This window comes from Callorhinus ursinus, unplaced genomic scaffold, assembly GCF_003265705.2.
Source record: "Callorhinus ursinus isolate GAN/ISIS: 27379988/994484 unplaced genomic scaffold, GSC_fseal_2.0 scaffold4, whole genome shotgun sequence".
NCBI classification, from domain to species: Eukaryota; Metazoa; Chordata; class Mammalia; order Carnivora; family Otariidae; genus Callorhinus; species Callorhinus ursinus.
The window spans coordinates 37,015,322-37,026,161 of NW_027397066.1; the positions used below are offsets into that span (position 1 = coordinate 37,015,322).

At 36.7% G+C, this 10,840-nt stretch overlaps 1 pseudogene; it reads right to left on the reverse strand.

Moving 5' to 3' along the window:
• Positions 1 to 1,497: 1,497 nt before the first annotated feature.
• LOC112836082 (elongation factor 1-alpha 1 pseudogene) lies at positions 1,498 to 3,360 on the reverse strand (annotated as a pseudogene).
• Positions 3,361 to 10,840: the final 7,480 nt, after the last annotated feature.

Genomic DNA, 10,840 nt, shown 5'->3' on the forward strand with positions numbered 1-10,840 from the left:
TTAATATATATTAGTTTTAAGTGTACAGCATAATGATTTTGTATTTGTATATAGTGTGAGATGATCACTACAGTAAGTCTAGTTAATATCTATTACCATACATAGTTACAGATTTTTTTCTTGTGCTGTGATGAGAAATTTTAGGATTTACTGTCTTAGCAACTTTCAAATATGCAATACAGTACTAATAATAGTCTCTGTGCTGTATATTACATCCCATGACATTTATTTTATAGTGGGAGGTTTGTACCTTTTGACTCCCGTCACCCATTTTGCCCCCTCTCCACCCCACCTCTGGCAACCACCTATCTGTTTTCTATATCTCTGAGCTTATTTTTTTGTTTTGTGTTTTTTTGTTTGTTTTTTTTTTTTGGTTCCACGTATAAGTGAGATCATATGATACTTATATTTTTGTCTTATTTCACTTAATACCCTCAAAGTCCATCCATGTTGTCACAAATGGTAAAATTTCATTCTTTTTGATGACTGAATATTTCTGTGTCTATGTCACATTTTTTTTATCCACTCATTGTCAATGGATGTTTACACTGTTTTCATATCTTCATGATTATAAATAAAGCTGCAATGAACATGGGGATGCATATATATTTTCAAGTTAGTGTTTTCATTTTCTTTGGATAAATACCCAGAATTAGAATTTCTGAATCATCTATTCAATTTTTAATTTTTGAGGAAATTCTATATGGTTTTCTACAGCTTTTTTTTTTTTTAAAAGATTTTATTTATTTGACAGAGAGCACAAGCAGAGGGAGAGAGGAGGAGAAGCAGGCTCCCTGCTGAGCAAGGAGCCTGATGTGGGACTCGATCCCAGGACCCTGGGATCATGACCCGGGCCGAAGGCAGCCACTTAACTGACTGAGCCACCCAGGTGTCCCATCTATACGGTTTTCTATGGCACCTAGACCAATTGACATTCCCACCAACATTGCATAAGGGTTTCTTTTTCTCCACTTCCTAAGCAACACTTATTATTTTTTCTGTTTTTGATAATGCCATTCTAACAGGTATGAGGTGATAACCTTTTTGTGGTTTTGTTTTGCATTTCCAATGATTAGTGATGCTGAGAATCTTTTCATGTGCCTATTTGCCATATAGATCTTCTTTGGAAAAATGTCTATTCAGTTTTTCTGCCCATTTTTTAGTCACTTTATTTTTGCTATTGAGTTGTATGGGGTGTTTTTTTTTTTAATGTATTTTGGATATTGGCCCTTATCGGATGTATGATCTATAATTATTTCATTCCATTTGTTGCCTTTTCATTTTGTTGATGATTTCCTGTACTGAGCAGAGACTTTTTGCTTTGATGTAGTCCCACTTGTTTATTTTTGCTTTTGTTGTCTTTACTTTTGATGTCAAATCCAAAAATTTATTGCCAAGACCTATGTCAAGGAGCTTACTGACTATGTTTTCTTCTAAGAGGTTTATAGTTTCACATCTTACTTTCTTTTTTTTTTCTCATTAAACTTTTGTTTTAATGAGTCTCAAAATTCTGTGACAGATTTTTGGTCAAGTTGTTTACATTAAAAAGTACTGATTTTAAAAACTAATAACTTAAGGGGTGCCTGGGTGGCTCAGTCATAAGGTGTCTGCCTTCAGCTGAGGTCATGATCTCAGGGTCCTGGAATCAAGCCCCGCGTCGGGCTCCCTGCTCGATGGGAAGCCTGCTTCTCCTTCTGCCACACCCCCAGCTTGTGTTCCCTCTCTCTCTCTGTCAAAATAAATAAATGATATCTTAAAAAAAACCCAAAACACTATAACTTAAAACTGCCACACACACAAAAAAACCAAATGGTCCACAAAATATTCTTCTTTCCTTCTGAATGTTTTATGATGCATTTTTATCATTAACCAGTCTTCACTTAAACTTAAATGGGCAACTGACACAAACAGTTCTGAGACCGTTCTTCCACCACTGATTAAGACTGGGGTGGCAGGTATTGGGGATAATATTCATTTAGCCTTCTGAGCTTTCTCGGCAGACTTGGTGACCTTGCCAGCTCCAGCTGCCTTCTTGTCCACTGCTTTGATGACACCCACAGGAACCGTCTGTCTCACATCATGAGCAGCAAAACGACCCAGAGGAGGATAGTCAGAGAAGCTCTCAACACACATAGGCTTGCCAGGAACCATATCAACAATGGTTCATCACCAGATTTCAAGAACTTGGGACCATCTTCTAGCTTTTTTCCAGAACAACGATCTATCTTCTCCTTCAGCTCAGCAAATTTGCAAGCAATGTGAGTTGTGTGACAATCCAGCACAGGTCAATATCCAGCACTGATTTGGCCTGGATGGTTCAGGATAATCACCTGAGCCATGAAGTCAGCTGCTTCCATTGGTGGGTCATTTTTGCTGTCACCAGCCACATTGCCACGACGAACATCTTTGACAGATACGTTCTTGACACTGAAGCCCACAATGTCCCCAGGAAGAGCCTCAGTCAAAGCTTCATGGTGCATTTCAACAGACTTGACTTCACTTGTAACACTGACTGGAGCAAAGGTGACCACCATGCCAGATTTAAGAACACCAGTCTCCACTTGGCCCACAGGGACAGTACCAATACCACCAATTTTGTAGATGTCCTGGAGAGGCAGACGCAAGGGCTTGTCAGTTGGACGAGTTGGTGGCAGAACGCAATCCAGAGCTTCAGTCAGTGTGGTTCCACTGGCATTGCCATCTTTATGGGTGACTTTCCATCCCTTGAACCAAGGCATGTTAGCACTTGGCTCTAGCATGCTGTCACCATTCCAACCAGAAATTGGCACAAATGCTACTGTGTTGGTGTTGTAGCCAATTTTCTTAATGTAGGTGCTGACTTCCTTGATGATTTCCTTGTATCTCTTCTGGCTGTAGGGTGGCTCAGTGGAATCCATTTTGTTAACACCAACAATTAGTTGTTTTATACCCAGTGTGTAAGCCTGAAGGGCATGCTTACAGGTCTGCCCATTCTTGGAGATACCTGGTTCAAATTCACCAACACCAGCAGCAACAATCAGGACAGCACAGTCAGCCTGAGATGTGCCTGCAATCACGTTTTTGTTAAAGTCTCTGTGTCCTGGGACATCAGTGATGGTCACATAATACTTGCTGGTCTGGAATTTCCACAGGGAGTTATCAGTGGTGATACCATGTTCACATTCAGCTTTCAGTTTATCTAAGACCCAGGTGTACTTGAAGGAGCCCTTTCCCATCTCAGTAACCTCCTTCTCAAATTTTTCAATAGTTCTTTTGTACATCCCACCACATTTGTAGATCAGATGACCAGTAGTGGTAGACTTGCCCGAATCTACATGTCCAATGATGACGATTGTTGATGTGAGTCTTTTCCTTTCCCATTTTGGTTTAGGTTGAGTGGTGATTTTCACAACACTTGTGTTCTGGTGGCAAACCTGTTGCGAAAAAGCTCATGTCTTATTTTCAAGTCTTCAATCCATTTTGAGTTAATTTTTGTGGATGGTGCAAGATAGAGGTCCAGTTTCACTCTTTTGCATGTGGCAGTCTAGTTTTCCCAGCACCATATATTGAAGAGACTGTCCTTTCTCCATCATATATTCTTGGCTCCTTTTGTCATAAATAATTGACCGTATATGTGTAGGCTTATTTTTAGGTTGGCTGTTCTGTTCTATTGATCTATGCGTCTGTTTTTGTGCTGATACCATACTGTTTTGATTACTATTGAATTTGATTACTATTTGAAATCAGGAAGTATGTTGCCTCCAGCTGTGTTCCTCTTCCTCAAGATTGTATTGGCTATTCAGGGTCCTTCATGGTTCCAAACAAATTTTAGGATTGTTTGTTGTATTTCTATGAAAAATGCTATTGGGATTTTTGATAGGGATTGCATTGAATCTGTAGATTGCCTTGGGTAGTATGAACATTTTAACAATATTCTTCCAGTCCATAAGCATGGATTATCATTTGATTTATTTGTGTCATCTTGATTTTTTTTTTTTTTTTTGGATCAGTGTCATAGTTTTCAGTGTATCAGGTTTTTTACCTCTTTGGTTAAATTTATTCCTAGATATTTTATTCTTTTGATGCAATTGTGAGTTTTTTTTTAAGTTTATCTTCTTGATAATTTGTCATTAGTGTTTAAAAATGCAACAGATTTCTGTATATTGCTTTTGTATTCTGCAGCTTTACTGAATTCATGTATTCTAACAGTTTCTTTGGTGGAGTCTTTATTATTATTTTTATATGTAGTATCACATCATCTGCAAATAGAAACAGATTTAATTTTTCCTTTCCCATTTGGATATTTGTTTCTTTTTCTTGCCTAGTTGCTCTGGCTGGGATTTGCAGTACTATGTTGAATAAAAATGGTGAGTATGGGTGTCCTTGTCTTGTTCCTGAATTTGAGAAAAAGCTTTCAGCTTTTTGATATTGAGTATGATATTAGCTGTGAACTTGTCTTTATTATGTTGAAATATATTCCCTCTATGCACACTTTGTTGAGAGTTTTTTTTTTATCATGAACAGATGTTGAATTTTGTCTGGTACTTTTTTTTTTCATTTCTTAAGATGATCATGTAATTTTTATTTTTCATTTTGTTAATGTGGTGTATCGTGTTGGTTTGATTTATGCATGTTGAGCCATCCTTGCATGCCAGGAAAAAAATCCCACTTGATCATGGTGTATGATCCTCTTAATGTATCATTGAATTAGATTTGTGAATATTTTGTTGGAGATTTTTGCATCTATGTTCATCAAGGATATTGGCCCATAATTTTCATTTCTTGTAGTGTCCTTGTCTGGTTTTGGTGTCAAGGTAATGCTAGCCTCGTGAAGTAAGTTTGGAAGTGTTTCCTCCTTTTCTGTTTGCTTGGAAGAGTTTAAGAAGGAAGTGTAGTATTAATTTGTCTTTGATCGTTTGGTAGAATTCACCAGTGGAGCCTTGACGTTCTGGGCTTTTGTTTGTTGGGAAGTTTTTCATTAAGATCCAATCTCCTTACTGGTAATTGATCTGTTCAGATTTTCTATTCCTTCATGTTTAGTCTTAAAGGGTTTTATGTTTCTAGAAATTTATTTCTTCTGGATTGCTCAATTTGTTGGCATATAATTGTTCACAGTAGTCTCTTATGATCTGTGTTTCTGTGGTATCAGTTGTAAGTCTCCTCTTTCAGATATTGAGTTTTCTCTTTTTCTTGGTAAGTCTGGTAAGTCTAGCTAAAAGTTTGTTAATTTTGTTTATCTTTTCAAAGTATGAGCTCTTGGTTTCATTATCTTTTCTATTATCTTTTTAGTCCCTGTTTCATTCATTTCTGTTCTGATCTTTATTTCCTTCTACTAACTTCGGGCGTTGATCTTCTTTTTGTATTTTCTTGAGGTGTAAGTTAGGTTGTTTGAGATTTTTCTTGTTTCCTGAGAGTAGGCATTTATCACTATGAACTTCCCTCTTAGAACTGCTTTTGTTGCATTCCACAAATTTTAGTGTACCTTATTTTCATTTGTGTCAAGGTATCTTTTCTCTTTTGGTTTCCTTATTGACTGATTGGTTGTTCAGTTATATGATGTTTAATCTCCACATACTCTTGAATGCTCCAGTTTTCTTTTTGTCATTGATTTCTAGTTTCATATCATTATGGTTGGAAAAGATGTTGATATGATTTAAATCTTCTTAAATTTGTTAACAGTTGTTTTGTAGCCTAACATATGATCTATCCTGGAGACTATTCCATATGCACTTGAAAAGAATGTGTATTCATTGCTTTTGGATAGAATGTTCTGTATGTATCTTTTAAGTCAATGTGGTCTAATATGTCACATTGGAATCATAAGGAAATATTAAGGCCAACATTTCCTTATGATTTTCTATCTCTATGATCTATCCATTGATGTAAGGGGGTATTATAGTCCCCTACTATTATTGTTTTGCTATCTATTTCTTCGTTTAGTTTTGTTAATATTTGCTTTACATATTTAGGTGACCCAAAGATTTTATTATTAAGCCTTGGAATCAGTGAATGACCAATATCTGGTAACTGTTTAAATCATTAGTTTGGATGGTATTTTTTTTTTTAAAGATTTTATTTATTTATTTTGAGAGAGAGATAGCAAGAGCAGAGGGAAGGAGGGAGAGGGAGAAACAGACTCCCTGCTGAGCAGGGAGCCCGATGTGGGGCTCGATCCCAGGACCCTGAGATCATGACCTGAGCCGAAGGCAGACGCTTAACAACTGAGCCACCCAGGCGCCCCTGGATGGTATTAAGATGATGGAAAGGAAGATAAATTTTTAGATTTATGAATCAATGTACTTATTGAGATCTGATTTGAATTCTTGTACTAATTGTTGGGTGCTAATAGGTTAAGAAAAGTATACATCTCTTGGGAAGCTTCTATATAAGTTTATTTGGTCTGTATAAATTTAGGAATGCAGTAGTTATTCAGTTATCAAGTTGAAATAATTGCTATCACATGTTTGAGTCCCTGTTCTTAAAGCTCTTCTGCTTTTTTCTCTTTGCTTATGAAAATGGCCCCACCCTAGACACTAAGATCAATCTTGACCTGTCAAGGGGATCTAAAGAACAATTAAGTTACGTTGATTCACCATTAGAGTAAGCTTACTTTTGATTTTGACTTGATCTAGTTTTTCTTTCTCTTTTTTTAATTGTATTTATTTATTTGAGAGAGAGAGAGAGAAAGCATGCACACATGAGCGGTGGGAGGGGCATAGGGAGAGGGAGAGAAGAATCCCAAGCAGACTCCTGCTAAGCAAGAACCTGAGACAGGTCTCAATTCCACGACCCTGAGCCAAAACCAAGAGTGAAACACTCAACTGACTGAGCCACCCAGGAGGCACCACTTTATCCTGTTTTTCACTTATAGTGATAAAAATGCTTCATTGATGTGTGTGTGTGTGTGTGTGTGTGTGTGTGTGTGTGTGTGTGTGTCAGGATATTTCTGACACAAGTGACAGAAAACCAAATCCAAATGGATATAAGCAAAGAAGTTTATTGCCTCTTCCAAGTAAAAACTTTAGAGGTAGAATTGGCTTCAAGTATGGTCTCATTGATGTCAAACATAATCCAAGATTTAGTTTTTCTTCTTCTCATGCTCACCTCTCATCAGTACCTTGGCTTTACTCTTGGGCTAGATGTGGTCACAAGACACAGCTTCAGTTATAATCTTTGAAGTTCAAGTTTAGTGGTGGAGAGTATTGCCAGAATCCTCAAAGCCTCAGAAGCATTTCCACTTTACCATATTGATTCTGATTTTATGACCTGTTAATCCTACTACTTTTTTTTTTTTTTTTTGGCAAGGTATGCTATCTAATATATTAGGTTGGGAAAAATAGGTCCCACTCTTGAATGTGGGGTTGGAATAAATTCACTGAAACCATAGTACTTGTAACACTATAATGTTTACCTCACTCCCAGCCTTTAGGGAATTGCTCCTTCACCCAGTGTAGCAATATAATTGGTAGAGCTACCAGTCACAGTACTGCACAGTAGTAATACCTCCAACACACCACCCTCAGGGTTGGATATGTGACATGGATAGTTAATCATCACTTCCCATCTAATATTATTGGTCCAACGAATGACCAAGCCAAGTAAATCAGTGTCTGTCTCTGGGATAGATACATATAATGAAAGGAGAAATTTGTCTTAGATAAGCTGCAAATGCTCAGGGACAAGCTGAGGATTTGAGAAACATCTGCTCGCTTTAGGCACTGAGATTACCAGAACATCCCTGGTTTCTGCAGCCTTTCCGTTGATTTTGTGTGTGTTTTTTTTTCTTTCCTAGTATCCCTCCAAAGCTTTTGTTGTTGTTGTTTGCTTAAATGAATTCTAATTATGTTTCTATCAATAAAAAGAGTCTTTGTTCTTGAGACTTGGCTTTCTTCCTACTTTTGGTAAATAAACTTTTGTCTTCCCTATGACTGAGTACCCGCTTTGAAAAATTGCCTAGTAAATAGACCTTTTTAAAATTTCTACTATGACATATTTTCAGACTTACAAAAAAATTCTATAATAATACAAAGGATTTTTTTTAATACACAGATCACCCAAATTTTAACATTTTACCACATTTGCTTCAATATTTTCTTTCTCTCCAAGTACATTACTTATGTATAAATTGAGACTAAGTTGCATACATGATGCCCTTGACCCCTAAATCTTCAGTGTGTTCTTAATAAAAACGTGTGCCTCATCTTGCATAATTGAGGTAAATAATAAAAACCATGAAATTATCATAGACAAATAATAGTATTTCAGATTTTGCCAGTTGCCTCAATTATGATCTTTATAGCAAAATAAAATCCTGGATCATACATTGTTTCCATCAGTCATCAGTCATATCTCCTTAGTCTCCTTTCATCTTGTATAATTTTTTTGGTGCTGCTTTTTTTCCTGACATTTTTGAAGATACAGGCCAGTTATTTTGTACTATACATATGATGCTGATTTGTCTCAATGCTAATGTGAACCTTGAACACTTGGTTAAAGTGGCATCTGCTAATTGCTTCATAAAGCTTGCCTTTTTTTCTTGTAATTAATATATATGTTTTGGGGAGGTACTTTAACTAAAATCTTTTGATTCTTCATACTTCCAACCCCTCATTTTTTTGCCTTCCCAGATATTTATAAATTATATCTTTTCTTTATTCTCACCAATTTCCTCTATGAATGATCATCTGATTTCTCCCACTTTGCAGTCCCTATCGTCAGTCACCCATCATACAACAAATGTTCTTTTTCTCATGCCCAGTCTTTAACTAGAGTCTTGCTATGCAGTTAGAGCGTGCTAAGTGCTCTTTATCTGGTCTTTGTTATCATCTTAGGCACCTGGTCATCTTAGACATCTTATTAGGTACCTTGTCACTCATCTGCTAGATCTGCCCTTTAGCAATGTATTGAAACTAGCCAATATTAATGCCTATTTGTTATCTGTGGCTTTATCCTCTAAATAATTGACTCCACTTAACTAACTGTATGACTGTCTATCTGTAGCAAGCTCCTCCCCCAGTTTGTGTGTGTGTGTGTGTGTGTGTGTGTGTGTATGTTTTGTTTTTACTTTTAGACCTTCCCAGTCTCCTAGCTATCCCTTTTTTTAAATTTTTTTTAAAGATTTTATTTATTTATTTGACAGAGAGAGAGAGAGAGACAGCAAGAGAGGGAACACAAGCAGGGGGAGTGGGAGAGGGAGAAGCAGGCTTCCCGCGGAGCAGGGAGCCCGATGCGGGGCTCGATCCCAGGACCCCGGGACCATGACCTGAGCCGAAGGCAGACGCTTAATGACTGAGCCACCCAGGCGCCCTCTCCTAGCTATCCTAATCTAGCTACCCCTTAATATCTTTTTTCAGATAATAGACAAATTCCAGTCCTAGCTGCTCAAAGCTGGTAAATTAATAAACATGCAAAATATTATGGGACAACTCTGTTGTCTGGCAATAATGATGATACTATTTCCAATAGGCAAACTTTGTATTGTACCATTTTGAAATTTGGATTTTACCATAAAATCGTGAAATCTAATTTATATGGTTATATAAATTATATGCACAGAGGAATGAGTGTTCAAGCCTGAAAGCTTCATAAAGAAAATTATCCAACTGAAGCAACAGGGACAATCAAAGCTTGTTTTGATTTCAGTTTCTGTATTAAATTCAGGACAAGATCAGAAACACTAGGATGGTGGAGGAGGAGTGGGAAATACCCTCCTTCTGCTAACCCAAGAAGAAAAGTAGAACGTAGAAATCAGAGAAGACTGTCTGTCACTATCACAGCAAGGATATAATAATAAAAAAAAAAATACAGCTCGTTTGGGATTATTTCTATAAGAATTTAGTAATGTTTCTCAAGCTGATTGAAGTACTTGATGTTTATTATATTTATTTTTTATTTCCTTGTGACAAATAGCAGTACAACTTTGAGCAGCAAGTTTACCTTCTGGAGGGAAGCAGAAAAAGGAAAGTTAAAGAAAAGGGCTCCTGTTCTAAAGAGTGATACTGATATTAGGAGGATAGAACAGATCATGTCCCTCAGAGCCTGAGGAAAGGCAAAAAAGGCATTGTATAGAGATGTTCTTGCCTCTCATCCTGTGTTTACCCATAAATGGCCCACAAGGGCTTCCTGATACCACTGTGATTCTTCTAAACCCAAAGGATTATGGTTTCTTTATTCATATTTGTACTTCAGCCACAACATTATCATAGATCCCTGATTCTGTGTACTAGTCTTTAGAAAGTTTTATAGGCATTTTTCATATTAGTTTCCCAGCATTAGTGAAAAATATAAATTATATGTTTTTATTTTTGTAGGGTTATTGTTACTGTACAAGTGAAGGGTTCTAAACACTTTATGAAAAGACATGCAAGAGCTTAAAGAAACCTGACACATTTATTATTACAAATTGCTGGAAGAACTACTTTAAACAGGTTATAAACCAAGTCACACCAGATCTGTTTATTCTAAACTATAGAATTGAACTACATATTGAAGGAAACGATCAGGGTAACTAGAGGATGTTAGGGTGGTTCCGTAAATTATTAGAGTTTGGGGGCTGATTTTTTGCCCTTATCTTTCTACAAGGGCATAGAAGAAAAACAAGCCAAATACCCAAATGAATGGCTGATACTCATAACTAGTCTCTTACCACTTGAAATAGAGTTTGCACCCAAAGTTACTAGAGAGCAACCTTATCCAGTTTTATATTTTTTAATTAAATGCAAATCCCAGCCTTAACTGTTAAGAAAATTGCCATATTATCAATATTAATAACATCCAGCCTGGAGAAAAATGTGAAGAGTCTTCATGATTGACTCTCCTTTGGCTGTCCAGAGTTCAGAGAGAAGACCCTCAAGGTGACATT